The 15,890-nt window shown below is 44.9% G+C and overlaps 2 protein-coding genes across 2 annotated transcripts in view; one reads left to right on the top strand and one right to left on the bottom strand.

Moving 5' to 3' along the window:
* The window catches only part of LOC120959902 (rho-associated protein kinase 1), a 212,346-nt gene that overhangs the window by 15,048 nt on the left and 181,408 nt on the right, over window positions 1–15,890 (bottom strand). The window lies entirely within an intron of this gene.
* The window catches only part of LOC120948794 (putative protein kinase C delta type homolog), a 50,950-nt gene continuing 36,067 nt past the window's right edge, over window positions 1,008–15,890 (top strand). The window contains exon 1 of the mRNA XM_040365517.2: window positions 1,008–1,616. The gene's annotated coding sequence lies outside the window, so the exon portion shown is untranslated. The remainder of the gene's footprint in view (window positions 1,617–15,890) is intronic.

Genomic DNA, 15,890 nt, shown 5'->3' with positions numbered 1-15,890 from the left:
CTAATGCTCCGTTGTACGTTTCGTCCCGTTGTCTCCATGTCAGAGTAATTTTAATCTCTCGTCGGCGTGTGAGTTCTTAAATAAGTATTACAATCTGCTTGACTATAACCTTCCTTTATCCCGCTCTCCTTCTTAACTCTTTCTGTTGTATTCTCCGCTCACATATTTCCCATCCCTCTTACCCTAATGTTTAAAAAGAAGTTGTATAACCCATTGATGCAAATAAGGGATAATAAAAAACATATTCATAATAATAACATAAAATCGTCAACCCGACGAAGTTCAGAAGGAGTTTAACCATTATAAAATTGGGTTTTACGAGTAAACTGTATTTTTTAAACGAGATCGTTTGCTCAAGTTTCAAGGCCAGTGTGCTCAAAGTCCACCAGATGTGTCAGCGGCGGTCCCAGTGACGTTTTAAAATTAAAATTCTTTTACAACGGTATCGCTGGAAATATCTTGGCAAAGTACATCACACTCCTTCTTGGGTTTTGTTTTGTTTTATATTTTCTTTTGCTACATCGCAGTTCACAGTCGGGGTGGTAAAGGCATGTTCAGCATGAATTAATTTCCCATTTGTATAATCTATGTAAGCCGGTCGTTGGACCCATAAAATGGGTTTTCATTGCCGTAGGATCTAAATAGCATGCCCCAGCATGGGTGCAACTGTCGTACACAAGCTGGTTGGCTCGGTTCTTTGTGTCAATGATGGCAAATACCCTTAATGATTCGCCCCACTCATTGCAACAGCTCCGCGGACTCTCCTCCCAAGTGCGTGACACCACAACTGATCTGGTGCAAAACTGCCCTCAGTATCAACAAACTCTTTTTTTAACGATCGGAGTCGTCGTCGACGGCGGCAGTTTGTTTGTTTAAACCTCCCGATGCGTACTATTGTGCGTATTGGAAAGCTCGTCCCCCCCCCCCCCCCCCCACACTGCCTTCCCGCTGCGCCGCAAACATTCCCGTTTTTGGCAGACAGCAGCGAGTGCGATTTCGGCCAGTTGGTACCATACGGTCACCGTTGTTTGCTCTGTGTGTTGCGCGCGCTTGGTGCCGGAGCGCTCTCTGGGGCCCCACGGGCCCCGTTCGGGCAGTTTCGTTCATCTTGGGCGGCTCTCGCGACGCCACAAAATTGGGACACCACACAGTCCCACATTCTCGGAGGTTTCCCGGCGGCGGGCGGAAGGCAGCGGGTTGCGTGTATCTGTGCGAGATCATCTATATCCCCGAGCATCGGCCGAGTAAACACAGGCCACAGAAACGCCACACACAGCGCGGCCAGACCACGTACACTTTTACTCTCGCACGCGCGCACACAGCGACACCCTGCCGATGTATGCGATGCGGCCAACCAACCAGCGGACCAGTGGTGGAGCAACGACTGGGGCGGGTGGGGGGTTGGAAAATTGGTTCGCAACGATGGAAAAAAAAACCCTCTCGCCGTTGGTGCGGGACCACCACTAGGGGGCCGCCCTGGCCACGTTGGTCAGTTGCCGTTCGAGCGCGCGTTCGCGATCGCGTGAAAGTCCGCATCTCGCGCGCACGTATATCGTGAATTTATATTTATTTTATTTATTTTTTGCCAAAACCATCCCGCCTCGCCCCGCGCATTGGTAACGTGAAAAAGTTTGCCTCCCCCCCCCCATAGTCACAAACCCAACCCTACCCCCCCACACCCCCTACCCCTTCCCCCATCAGTCACCGTCCGTTGTTGGTTCATTAGATTTTCCCTGCGCGTCGCGTTGACGTCGCCCTTCGCTGTGGTCGAACGCCTACAAGAATTATTGTGTTTCTCTCGTACTTATGTGTGTGTGTGTGTGTGTGTGTGTGTCTTTGTGAATGTAGCTGTGTATGTGGAAGGTGCTCGTGTGTATGTGTGCAGTGAAAAACGCCACACACAACAACAGAAAAGTCTAATGACCACAACAAAGAAAGAACACGCCACGGTACAACGAATTGGCGATCGTCGCGTTTCTAGCCTTGTCCCAACTCACTATTTCAGTGTGGGTGGGTGTGTATGTGTGTTGCTGAATAACCCGTGTAGGTGATGTGATTATGCTGGTGTGTTTTTTTCTTCCCTCGGTCCAAAACAACAACAAAAAAAGGCCCTAATAACACATCTATTCCACATTTTCGGTTTTTGCTTTGGTTCTTCAACCCTAAAACCAACGGATCCCCGAAAAGTGCGGTCCTAGCTAGTGAACATATTGGTCAGGCACTATCATAATGCGGAGCCATCGCCACCGCCGTCCTGCGGTGGCGGTAACCCCTGGAACCAACCTTGGGACGCACGCGGGACATTTGGTGCAAACCATCCCAAGAACATTGAATTGTACGCGCGTTCTAGTAGTGCCGGTCGCTAGACCTGCTGGAGTCATCGCATGTTCCTTTGTCTGATGTCTTTTCCTTGCTTTTACGTTGCTTACTGGTTTCCGATTGGTAGCCTGTTGCCTTAACGACCCGTGAAGTGTTGAGTCCCTAAAACGGAAACGACCACGGCAACGAAAAGTATCCAAGTTCTTCCTTTTTTTTTCGAATTGCATATTGCTTCACGCGCAGCTCTGTCCCACCGCGTCCTGGAACACCTTCAGCAGGGTGCTGAAGAGGAAAGGTGCACTTGTAGCTGGACTCGGAAGCGACGACAACTTCGAACTCGAATCCAGCGTTCCGACCCGAAAACTATTGGAAATTAATGTCTCTTCACTTAGTCACGAGGCGTCTGTGCGTGTCTTTGTATGCGTAGCTGGCGTGTGTGTGTGTGTGTGCGCTGGGTGGCCCTTTGCGGTGCGCACTGTTCGATCGTACCCGAAATCAATGTCTCGAATGGATAATTTTAGTTCGATTCCGATGCCTCCCTCCAAGGGTGACGGGATGGGGGATGGGGGCAGGGAGGAGGGGTCGCGGGTGATGATACGGGGTGCCGCGTGCGCGCGCGCGCGCTTACGCTCCCACTTGGCGCGGAAGAGCAAGAAGCAGCGGACGGACACATTGCTGACCGAGCGGCGGAAAAACTCGCCCGGACACGGAGTCCGGGGAGACGGAAATGGCGCGGGCGCGGGTTTGCGCTCGTTCTTTATCTTTCAGTAATAATGACGGATATATTGGCCACTGTGGTGGGGCGGGTTGGGGAAGGGTAGGAGGAGGTTGGGTGCTCGGTTTGGAGTTGGCCGAACGGTGACGGCCGATAAGACGATGGCGCACTTGAGATTCACTGGTGAATTGCTTCATTGATCAACGCGAAACATGCGCACATATATGTGTGTGTGTGTGTGTGTGTGTGTGTGGGATGTTTTACTTGTTTCGGCAAGAGTTTGTGAACTGAATTTCGGCCAAAGTCGCCGCCCTGAGAGCCGGAGAGAGAGAGAGAGAGAGAGAAGAAAAGTCCGTTTTGTGCAAGAGAGCGGAAAATCTTTTTTTTTTTTTTGCTTTTGCGAGAAATGAAATCTGAAAATTCACCCCCTCTTGCTCCTTCTCTATGTCTCTCTCTCTCTTTCTCTTTCTTCTTTTCTCTCTTTCGCTCTCTGTCGCTCTCCCGACAACGGGGTTTCGGGCGGCAGATAATTATATGAATCAATGCAGGTGAAGGAAAAACAACAAATAAATATTGGAAAACAACACAACAACATCCCGTGCAAGTAGTGTGCCCGAGCGTACGGGTTCGGCCGTGTGGATCGCAAACATCTCACATACGTACATCCACACACAGACAGCGTTCATCAACAAAATAAAAAAAAAAACAGATAAATAAATAAAAAAACGCAAAACGAGGAAAAGCGCGTTAAAAATACGTTCTCACCGCTAACGCAATTATAAATGTGTCGGGTGGGTGGCAGTGCGATGTGGAGCAGTGGGTGGAAGATTTTTGGTTTTTCACCACACACATACACACACACACGCGCACACGCGCACGCAGCGATAGAATGAAATGTAGGTTTGCTGTGGTCGAGGCGTGTGCGAACGTTGCTGTTTTTTTTTGTATTTCTGTTGTCCAAATATTTTATTTTTTTTTTTAATTCCTCATTTTGCATTCCAATCCCTTGGGGAGGTACAGGGGGCACGGGTGGATAAATATTGCTAACGAAAGCGAAAGGCAAATCAGCCGAAGCGCTGACCTTGAGCAGTATTATCAATTAAACGGGATCCGTTTAATGGCAAATACTTTTAATGTGTTTGTGTGTGTGTGTGTTTTTTTAATAGCAAAGTATCTGAATATACCATTGCTGATCGCACCAAAAGGCAGAAAAAGGGGTTAACAATCCGCTCAAGAATGTAGACTGCACTTTGTTCCTAACATTTAGGAAGCCTTTTTGGCTTTCCGGCTTCATCCATTCTTCTAATAGAAAATTGCCATTTGATTAAACAAATAAGCCACAGCTGACAGACAACTATACTGGCCACATTCCCTTTAAAGTGCCACCAGAGTTCCTCATGTTAAATCAAAAGTTATTTGGTTGTATTTAAACAGAAAATAAAAAAAAATGAAATATATTCCAAAACTCGTTCAATTTATCATTTTACTTTACATTGCTTGAGGGAGTTCATCGGAATTGAAATCAGACACATCTGAATTCTGAATCGGAATCAGAAGCTGAATTGAGACACATCTGAATTGAATTTTTCTAGCAGCAGCAACACCCGTCTGCAACCATTTGCTAAAAACTTGTGCCGTTGTGCCACTCCACTGCGCCCACAATTGCAACCAATCCGCAAGCAGACGGCCTAAAAGCCTCCGCGACCTAACGGGTTTCGAACCGAGCCGTAGACGGCAAAGTGCATGCACGACAAAATGGAATGAATTAGGCTGACCGCTGCATCGGCGCGTGTTGCGAAACTGGACCGCAACGGAACCGGCACCAAAGCAAACGCTGCAAAACTGGTGACCCGCCAGCCAACCGTAGCAGCGCCCGCCACATTGGAGCACGTGCGGGATGGCCTGCGTGCGATTAAGAAGGCACGCGATCGTGACCAACCACGCCAAAACTAGTTTGCCGGGGTTTTGCTGTGCGCTGCCGCTGTACAAAATAAATGGTGATCATTACTGGCGGGGAAGCAAAACAAAAGACACAAAAGAGTGTGTGTGTGTGTGTTTTTTTTTTTTGTTTTTTTTTTTTAATTGAAAGGCCTTTCCAAAAACGTTCAAAAACGTGAGTTGCTCGGGCAAGGTGTACATCCCACCAGCTTCCAATATACACGCCCTTCTTCACTCTCGCCATTTTATCGTTTTCATTAAATGTTTTGTTTTATTTTTACAAACACACACACAGACACATCAACACTCGCACATATCAAAAATAAATGTCAAGCAACATTGTAGCCCTAATGGCGCACATTAGGCTGCGCGTTCCCATTGCCCAAGCCTTCGGGCTGAGAGGTTCCTTCCAACGCTCACCATCCCTAGCACTCAAGCGTTGGTGCTGCAAACGGTTACAATGTATTTTCCCAGTACGCACGACTGCCTGCGGGTGTGTGAGTGCGTGAAGAATGGGTGCCGATACATTGTTGCACGGTGTTGCACGGCAGACCCGATTCGAAGCCGAGCCGACGCGCCGACAGAGCACGTCCAGCTACGAAGAGGAACACACGCGTCGGCACGCTGGAGAAGCTGCTACGCTAGTTGCCCATCCAATCTAGTTCCATCCAATCAACCTATTGCTGCTGCTGCTGCTGCTGCTGCTGCTGCTACTACAGCCTCAACCATCAACCACGCTACTATCAACCTGTGCTGAATAAAAGGAATTGAAAAAGAGCAAAAGAAGACAAAATAAATGCGTTTGTTTCTTATTTGAATTTCATTTCGTATCTACAATCAAGCTAAATTAAAACAGATAAGCTGGACATTGCCAACAATCAATCATTGGTGCAAAGCACTCACATCTATCAACCACTGCAACACACACACACACAAATAATGGTAGAAAAATGCTACAAGCCGGTACAAGTTCCGTTCCGCCTTACAGCAATCACCAATCAATAGAACCATTTTAAGGTGTGTGTGTGTGTGTGTGTGTGAGTGCGTGTGTTTTTTTTGTCCAAGTCGTTGTGAAAATAAGCAAAGCGTACCTGGACACGCACATACACACACCGATGTGCAGACACGCCGGAATTGTGTTTAAAGGTTGTGCCCTTTTCTGGTCCAACATGTTGTAGAAAAAAGGTCCTAAATGTTGTGCCTTTTTCTAGTCCAAATGTTGTGTGAGTGTGTGCGTGTGTTTTTTTTATTTAATAATTTAAATTTAAAGAAGTTCTGTTTCACAATTTTGAGTAACGCAGTTGCCAGCGCTTAGGTTAAGCGAGTAAGTTTATCGACATTGTGAAGACATTGTGAAGCATTGGAGTTAGTTGTTTATTTATTTTTGGGCTTTCGTTCTCATCTTTCAAACCAATGGCATTTGCATTTTCGCAGTGCTTTGCCGCACAATGCCAGTTGTGGAGCGCTCGATGCATTTATCGATGAGCGAACGGCACACACCGGTTACTAATTGGAGCTAGTGCAATTAACAGTGCGCGCGAATGAGTGGTTTTTATTAAATCCACCATCCCTACTAGAATTGGCAAAGGCAAAGGCGAGAGCAGCAACTAATTGGCATAAATTATAGGCAAGTTTTAACACCGGATCGGTCCAAACGGCTGTGCAAGTTCATCTTATCAGTGTAGCTTCAGTCAAATGTGCGATTCACCAGCAAGAACAAGAACAACAAAACCGATAGCACAACAGCATCCCCAAAACTGTTCGTCTCGTGTGAGTTTGTGCTCCGAGGTTCCAAAATTAAATTCTTTATTGTAGTAAATTGTGCGCCATAAAATCGCAAACCGACTTAAAGGAATGTTCGCTTGCGGCAAAAGGACCATGTTCGGGTGTTTAAGAATCGTTTGCTGGAATTGGAATTGCAGCAAATTGCGTGTGCGCTCGGTATGTTTTGAGTTTTATTGTGTTTCTGTTGTAAAAATTGCGAGCCAAACCGGAGAACAAATGAGTCACATTCTCTTACCCTTTTGCTTTGGTTTGCCCCTGTGCAAAAGCTTGCCTTGGAGATGGGAGCGCTGGGGACGGAGCGAGATATGCTGTGGCTGTGGCTCATAAAAAGTGTGGAACAAGAAAACTTAAATTATGCGTGCGTTGCTTTTTTGCCTGGCAATGGCCGCTTTGCCGAAACTGATCTGGCTTTCCTACAGATTTCTTCAGAGGAACGCTTCATAAGTGAGTGAGACAGAGAGAGAGAGAGAGCTTAAAGAACATTAAATGTATTATTTGAAATACGTTGTCTGACAAGGCTTGTGAAGCTGGAGCATTTCATTCCATTTAATTTATTTTGGTTTATTGGTACCCCTTTGGACCCTCTTACACCATATTACACTCCACGGCCGGTCCCCAATGGAACGGTCATCAAGCAGGCCCGTACCGGGTGTTTAAACTTCCTCGAAATGGACCGAGTCCTGCTATGAGCTAACCAACAAGTCGCAGCTAGCCAAACCCAACAGTGATTTATGGCCAAATACGATGAAGCCAGGTAAAACAGAGCTCTTAACAATGCTACTATCCGCCACACACGATTGATGGCATCCGAAGACTGGCTACTCCAAAACACGCCACTGAGCTCTTCGAACGCAGAGGAAGCAGAGCTGGATAGAAACAAAAACATCCCAGGCTCTATGGTTTGCTCCTACCGAAGGATCTTGTGGCACGAAGGATCACTTCTTATCGTTTTGTATGTGTTTTGTGCCTTCAACTTTTGTACGAATGCTTTCCCATGGATGTGTACCAGTGCCTGCGCTTCAGAAAACTTTGTTCGAAGCTTTACTGCGGCGTAAAAATATTAGAGCGTACCCAAAACCATGCGCTAAATTGTTCGCTGCTTCCTTTTCGGCTGTCTATCCCACCCGTTGCGCGTTCCGAGGCTGCACAACAAAACTAAAACCGAAACGCGCGAAATAGCGGGCCCGCTGATGGAAACCCGTTGTCCTTGAACGAGGGCACAAACTCCGCCACATCCGCAACGAGACCGTGGTGGGAAGTGTGCAACTGGTAGTTCGGGTTAGAAAAGACGAAAACCGATCAAGAGACGGACCCCGATATTTTACGACTTTTCGCGGTAAAGACATCAGACACGGGAAGGACTTGTATAAGGGGAGTGTGGTGGCCAGTTTTCCCTTTGTTCGATGCCGCTTATCTTGGAGAGTTTCGCTGTTCTGGTAATCGCTATGTTCGCCACCCTTTTTCTTTGCTTGCTTTTGAGTTGGTTCGCTGTTCCCACGTTGTTATTCTGTGCAGGTGGAGCGGCGAAGACAAGTTACGCCACGTCTTAGCTTAGATGTGTCTAGTTGCAGCTTTTCCTTGCTTAAAACAACCCACCACCGTAATAGTAACAGACAAGCAACAGCCAAACCCCTTTGCTCCTATCACGCCGCACTGGGCCCACCGCGACCAGCAGATTATGTTAGCCTATGCGCAACATCGTCGAACGGCTGTATCCGGCGCCGGAACCGGAACGCTAAATATTGATTTAATCGCGGCACGCGTAGCTTACAGCACGCCTCCCAGCATAATTCCCCAGTACGCGCGTGTCTGACATCTCGGGCTTTTGCCGTGTTTACAAACAAGTGAAACCGCACACCAGTGTAATTACGAAGCCCAAGAAAGCAAAGCAAAGCAAAGCGAAAAAGAAGAGTGCAAAGTGAAGTGAATGCAAAACGACAGCAAAAAGCAATCATTCGGTGGAAATTTCGCGCTTCCCTTCCGTGCCGTGTGTGTGTGTGTGTGTATGTGCTCGAATCAAAAAGTCGGTGTTTGTAGTGCGTTAAGGGTGACCTAAGCCGATGGTACGAAACAGGAGAAAGAAGGTGCAAAATTAGTGCCAATGGCGAGTGAAACAGTGTAGTGAAGTAATTATCGGTGACAACTGGCATCAAGTGGCAACAATCAACAAGGTTCGTTCGGTGCAGCAATCAATCAAAAAACACCTACAAACAATGTCCATCGCCCCTATCAAAGCATCAAAATTTGCAGCATATTTTCAGCACACCTCAAGTTGTAGTAATACCAACAGCCTTTTCTGTAGCTATCTATTAGTTATAATATTTGCAACAGGCTAGTAGGGTGTATGGCGAAGAATCTATTAAGCTGCAGCTTTCCGTTGATGTGCTTAAATTCCTCATCCGACGCTGCGGCAATCTGCAATCTCAGAGATGATTATTTTTAACACACAATGCACACCAAAAATGCGTACAGTTACCACACAACGCATAACGGCTTTGCCGCCAATGGGTCATTAAGTCAAAGTTGTGTAAATTCTAATCAAACAATTTTCATGGCCTCTATTGCACCCGTAAAACTGCTGATTGATGCCGCTAGATGCGATGGCGACGGGTATTTAACACAAGGGATGTGCAAGTACTGTTATTACCTTGCCTCATGTTGTCTCGCATTTCAATCAAAAGGGACCCACGATGGCACACTATTCAAAACGGTGCGTTTTATCACCTTTGCTTTAGAAAGGGTGACAGATTAAACCTTTTGATTAAAAGAGAAGGGACCCTTTCTGGTAAAAGAGAAGAGGACCCTTTTCCTTCAAAGCATACTAATAATCAATTCAATTTGGATGTACCGTATTTTTAGCGTTTTATATTTTGTTATTATCTGTGACTCTTATGAACCATAATCGTAGGTACAGAAAGTAGACATTCTCCAATAAGAGTCATGTTAACGGTTAATTAGGAAGTACCGTATTTTTAGCGTTTCATATTTTGTTATTATCAGTAACTCTTATGAACCATAATCGTAGGTACAGAAAGTAGACATTCTCCAATAAGAGTCATGTTATGTCATGACTGCAATCTTGTCCTAGGCGAAAATTAGATCATAGAAAACACGAAACGATAAAGATTGAATCAAATTATATATTTGATGTTTGGGAAATAGGAAACGTTATGTTTATAATGCACTCAATGAACGCAAGGAATTTCATAAATTTTTAAAGAGTTTTTAGATTTCAATCATTTTTAAGACGCAAAATCGTGTAAGAATTATCTTTCTTGAGAAGAAATTTTAAAGGTTGTTTTCATTTTTTTAAGGAAAGTTCAACAATCGTTGTGGCTAGTTCAGCGAGTATTTCGTGGTCGTATCTGGACAACTATGTAATAATGTATAAACCAACATTCAGAAACCTACACAGTATCCTCCAGGATTAGATTGCCGTTCAGGTAATCATTTCCTACTAGAAACATCAGAAATGATCGAATATGAAAACGCTGACATAGACACACTTTTATGCAGACCTCTATGTCATGTTAAAAGTGTGTGGCATTGTGGAAGAAGTGGTCTGGTAACAAAGCATACATTGCGAAACCCGCATACTGAGATAAAATAAGCCTTCGGAAGCGCTCCTCGATCGATATATGTTTACTCTTTCAAGAAATTTACTGAAAGTATACTGTTTGAAAAGCGTCGTCAACTCGTACGACTTAACAACATGCCCGTCATGGGTTCAATTCCCAAATAGACCGCGCCGCCATACGTAGGACTGACTATCCTGCTATGGGGGGGAATCAATTAGTCACTGAAAGCCAAGCCCACAAGTGGGTACAGGCAGGCCTTGACCGACATCGGTTGTTGAGCCAAAGAAGAAGAAGAAGATACTGTTTGAAAAGCATGCTGACAGATTTATCATCGTTATTGGTTGAATGTAGGTTATTTTGAACCAAGTATTTTAAACCAAATTTCAATAACAATAGGTGAATGACTGCCCTTTTTCTGATTTGGAATATATTTTATATTGACGGTTCAGGTTTTCTGTCATCTCCCAGCAGCTCGTCCAAATCCAAGGGCAATATCTCCATGCCATACCGGTCCGCGGTGAAAATCAAACGTCTCCATTCCTCGACTCGACTCGTCGATTTCGATTCCTATGATCTATTTGGGCCTTCAGCGCATAAATCATGTATTTACTGCCCATCCGGCGGAAGACGAGAGGATGAGTGATTAAAGCATGATTTGCATGACAAACTCAAACCCCTGACGCCAGCTTCGTAGAACTTCAGGGAAGGACCACCCAGATAATCAAAGTGGAGCCCACAATCTAATAAGCGATGTGGTTTTTTTATTTATTTATTTATTTTTTGTTTTTACTGCGATTTCAAAAGAGCAATGGATATTTTGGATTTTGCTTCACCTTCAAACACCTTCACCTTCCGAGTCCATCCTGATCCAGCGCAGGGGTTCACATTCGTGTTTGATTTTGCGGTAGGTCCGTCAAACATGTGTTTTGACTGCCCCTATCGTTGTTCGATGACATTTAATGCCCGACCCGGTCGCTAAGCCTGTTTGCCTTTATTGCTGTTCTTGCTGCTCGGCTCGCCGGGCTGGCAGCACCGGCAGCTTCCCTTGTGCCCTGAAGATGATCGACCGAACACATGTTTTATGAGCCACCTTTCTCCTGCTCTCACGCTTCCCGGTACATCTGTATGAATCCGTTACTACTGTGGCTGTAGCTAATCGGCCGTTATAGCTTCACTAACAGGCGTGCGATGACACTTCTATTCCGTCTGCAGGCATCCCGGCTAGAAACTGGAATCTCAACACAACTTCGCGGGCTGTACGGCATGTATCGCCCCATTCATAATTGGTTTTATTACGGCACTGAACGTTCTACGACACTGCATGAAGTTGTCGGTGGAGAAAATGAAGAGATTAAGAACGCGCACACGGACACGGGAATACAGCGTGATTATAACTTATTTCCAACCTTTTTTTTATGTGCCTTCGAGTGCCGGTAACGGTTCCATAGCCAATCATCGGTGCCTGGGTAGGAAGAGAAAAGTTTTGCTTTGCTTCAACACTGCATGATTTTATGTTTCTCAATCGTGGCTTTGAGAGCCGGGAAAATTGTTTAATTTATAAGCTAGCCAAAAATAATAAACAAATAGTTCCCAGCGCCTGGGGACCGTTCGCACTTCGTGTGACCGAGTTCCAGTGTGTGCCCGAACGGCAGCAACAACAAATAGAGCCATTGTGAGGAATGAAAATCAATTACAGCAAAGGGCTGGGCATGTAAATTTCACTGCCAGCTCGGTTGAAACGTGAAATTGACTCTGGCCCGAAATGTGAAACGCATGTCACACGTCACGCGCAATCGACTTTGCCCGCTACTGGGCTGCACCCGTTACGAGCACCCAGTGGCAGTCCCGGGCCATATTTTACGATCCTAACACGCATCCACCCGCACTGGAAGCGTTTGTTTCGGCCGGCTAGTTGTGGGTTTTCGGTTAGGTTTTGATTGCAACAATCGGACCGGATTGACGCAACCCGGGACAGGACAGTTCGATAGAAATGGCGCAGCCAGAAGCGAGCGAAACCCGACACCTTCCAGCCATAAATCTTACCCGCCCCTTCACCACTTGGACACTTTTATAGGGCGAAAACGCTGGATACGAGAAGAATTTTAACCACAGTCCGAGGAGCGTTTTTAATCACCTTTTTTTTTTCTTCCTTCTCCTTTACTTTTGCTGCACAATTGTGAAGCGCACAAAGAGTATCCCTTTATTCCGTATTTTAACGCCATCCAGATGAAGAAAAGGCAAAGACCAAATGAGTAAGGTTGTAAAGAAGAATCGAGAGAGAAACAATAACTCCAATCATAGTGACTTCAAGAGAGAAATGCGTCTAAGGCGTTTTGTAACTCATTTATTTTATAGCTTATTAAACTGGTTTCACAAGGGTTAGCATTAATTACGATTCGAGGAGTTCAAAAATTATTCCAAAAATGTTATCCCTAAGCTTCTTACTTAGCGTAATAACCATAAGTGGCCTAGATCTACCATAGCTAATCATTGGCCTGTATATCAGTGAGTTGTGAGTTGATTGTTGTATCCATATAGCCGAAAAAAAACAGTCTTGAGTATCAGGGACTATTCACGATTTGAACTATTCAAGGAATGATGAATAATTTCCATTCAAGCCTGTTTTGTTTAAACATGATGCACAGCAAAGGCGCTATGAATTATGGCAATTAAACTAAATATTTTTTCGTCTTGTTTTATTCAAATCAGGAGCTCCGTTGAGAACAAACAACCTCTGAACAAAGAAAACCTCAGATCTAGCAATCTATGGAATTTATCGCTTTAGATATGTTACACCCATGTTGGATGTTCAAGACTGGTTTTAATGGTGTGCTTGGAATTTATTGCCTTTCCTTCTAAAACAGTCATTTTGTTTATATAAACATCGGTGAGTGCATTGTGCTATGTGCGATGATATCACCGATCTTATTAGCTAAAATAGCTTCCACGTAACCTTCCGACGAGGGTAAGGTCTTCAATTATGTGTGAGTTATTCTCCGTAGTAGGGTTATTAATATGAGTGATATCAAATGCTGTATAATGTCTTCTGCGGTAATGATGCATCTGATGATATTTGCTAGCAAAAACCCATTTCTTTTGCTAGCGCGTGGTAATTTAAGCAGTACCTACCAAAACCGAGTTTGGCATGTTTAATACCTTATCGATTTCGACGGAACGTCATGGACAACCCAGAACAGGGTCTAATTTACAAAAGAAACACTCAACGCATAAGCTTGAATGAATTAGTTTCATATGTTCTAAATCCATATAAAATATTGTCATACATGATATACTAACGGGAATGTTAGGGATTGTTCTACAATCTATGAAATTTGTTCCCTCTCTCTCACACACACTTGTTAGTCTACTCACGATAAAAAACGTCGTAGTAACAGGACCCGCTCAACAATTTTTATTGAGGACGCTCGGTCCTTGACTGCAGCCTCCCATCCATGCAGACACCAAATCTCCAACAGGTCTCACTTCACCTGATCCAGCCATCGAGTTCGCTATGCTCCCCTGTGCATTTTGCCGGGCTGGGGATCGCTGTCGAACACCTTCTTGGTGGGGCATGAGTTTGGCAAGAGCATTTCCAAATTCATTAAAACTCGCTCGTCATTGTACGTACCAATCCAACCGTCCTATTGGCTACTTATCATATCATCGTAGTGGTCACGCATTGATTATTTTTGTCTAGTAGTACACGTCTAGAACACGGGTCTTATTAGCACCTTGCATTGGAAGCCCGGGTATAGTATATGTGTGTTTGATCGGTCACCTCAAATGGGTTGATTAATCCACAGCATATTTTTTAGGCACAAATAACTAATCCCCAAGCAAATCTGCAGGGTTCTGTAAAATATCAAAGTTCCTATCACTACTCACTGCAAGAAAATTCTGCAGATTAGCAGTGTACATTAAAATGCTGTCATGGAGTAAGCACATATGAAATGTTGTTCACATAGAGAAGAAGTAGTAACGGGAGAGCTCTTGTGAGTAATTGATGTGCTTGTTGTTGTTTCCTTTCCAAAAGCGTTGTGCCAATCCATAAAATGTCATTGTCCTGCAAAATTCTGCACTGTGCACTTTCAGACGGACGATGCTTGATTTGCCACGCAATCTCCGAGTTGCAGCCCCAAGCCGCGGTAATCCTGCAGCTCAGCAGCTTACGCACAAACACAAAGACAGCAATCTCTCAAAAGGGAGGGCCGGACCGAATCGAGCCTAGAAAAAGCCAAGGTTCACGGCAGGCCAATGCGTTTGATTGTTGCGACGCGTCGTTCTCGTCGAAGCCCCAGCATTTCATCCCATCCGATCCGGTCAGCTTTGAGGATCTAAGCCGCGACAAGTGAAGGGAAGATTTATGACCCACCCGAACTCTAGTGTGCGGATTCGCAAACTTTTTTCTACTCGACGGCCGTTCCTTGCTGTGCATACGTCTCGCTCGCGCCGGACCGCTTCCATTCGGTGCCATTTCTGTGTCCAAGACAGTCTCCGTGCCACAAACGCGATAACAAAAGGCATCCACCGAGTGTGGCATAAATTGCAGTATAGTAATAATAATAAAAAATAATAATGGTCGTGAAGCCGATGTGTGGACACCACCGGCGCAAATTTAATTTATGCATTGATTTTCTGTCACCCTTTTGTCAAGCAACGAAACGAAACACGTTTACCTCCACCATGGAACACTTCAGGCGGTCAGGCTTTGTCGGCCAAACCGTGGCTGGGGATGCAAGATGTCCGTGTGTCCCATCATCGGTCACACGGTGCTCCGTAGCCGATGTTCTTTGCAGAAGGCATGTAATAAACCACCACCCCCTTTTCACCGACTCTGTTGTGAGGTATGCTTGTGGCCATGGTCCTTCGTTTAATCCCCGGTAACTCTAGCCCCCACGGTTAAGGCTTTTGCAAAACATAGTGTGGTTCGTAGCTATCTCTGCTAGGAACCTACAATCGAGGCTGTCACTGTTTTTTTGTATATATATATATATATATATATATATATATATATATATATATATATATATATATATATATATATATATATATATATATATGTTTTTCCTATCAATTCTATTACAGCAATGGATTATATCCTTACACTATCTCAAAGCTTATCTTATCTCATAGCAATGTTGTGCATACATTACGCGAAACATTTATTTTCTTCCCATTTGTAACTTGAACTGTAAGTTCAACGCCCTGGTGTAAACAGCGATAGGAAGGATTCCACGATCAGGGTTTTCGTAAATTTTGATTCGATTGATTTGAATAATTTTTTATTCACAATAAGCACAATCATAAAAATCAGGCTCTCCGATGCAAGATCCGTTTCAAACCATCATCCCTCCGACCGATCCTGTTGTGAGGTTTGCTTGTGTGCCGCCTGCGGTGTTTTATGGCCCACGCTAGCCAGCCTGCATGCTGTAACTTTTATGCCAACGGGTTGCTTCTCAAGGATAAGGATGCTCTGCTTTGGTTCATAATTGAAAAAGGAACCACCTTCAACTCCCGGGCGTTCGCTGTGAACCCGCCACGTAACGTAACGAACA

Source organism: Anopheles coluzzii, chromosome X, assembly GCF_943734685.1.
Source record: "Anopheles coluzzii chromosome X, AcolN3, whole genome shotgun sequence".
Classification (NCBI taxonomy): Eukaryota; Metazoa; Arthropoda; class Insecta; order Diptera; family Culicidae; genus Anopheles; species Anopheles coluzzii.
The sequence above is the reverse complement of the archived record's forward strand: the minus strand, read 5'-3'. Positions and strand labels throughout refer to the sequence as shown.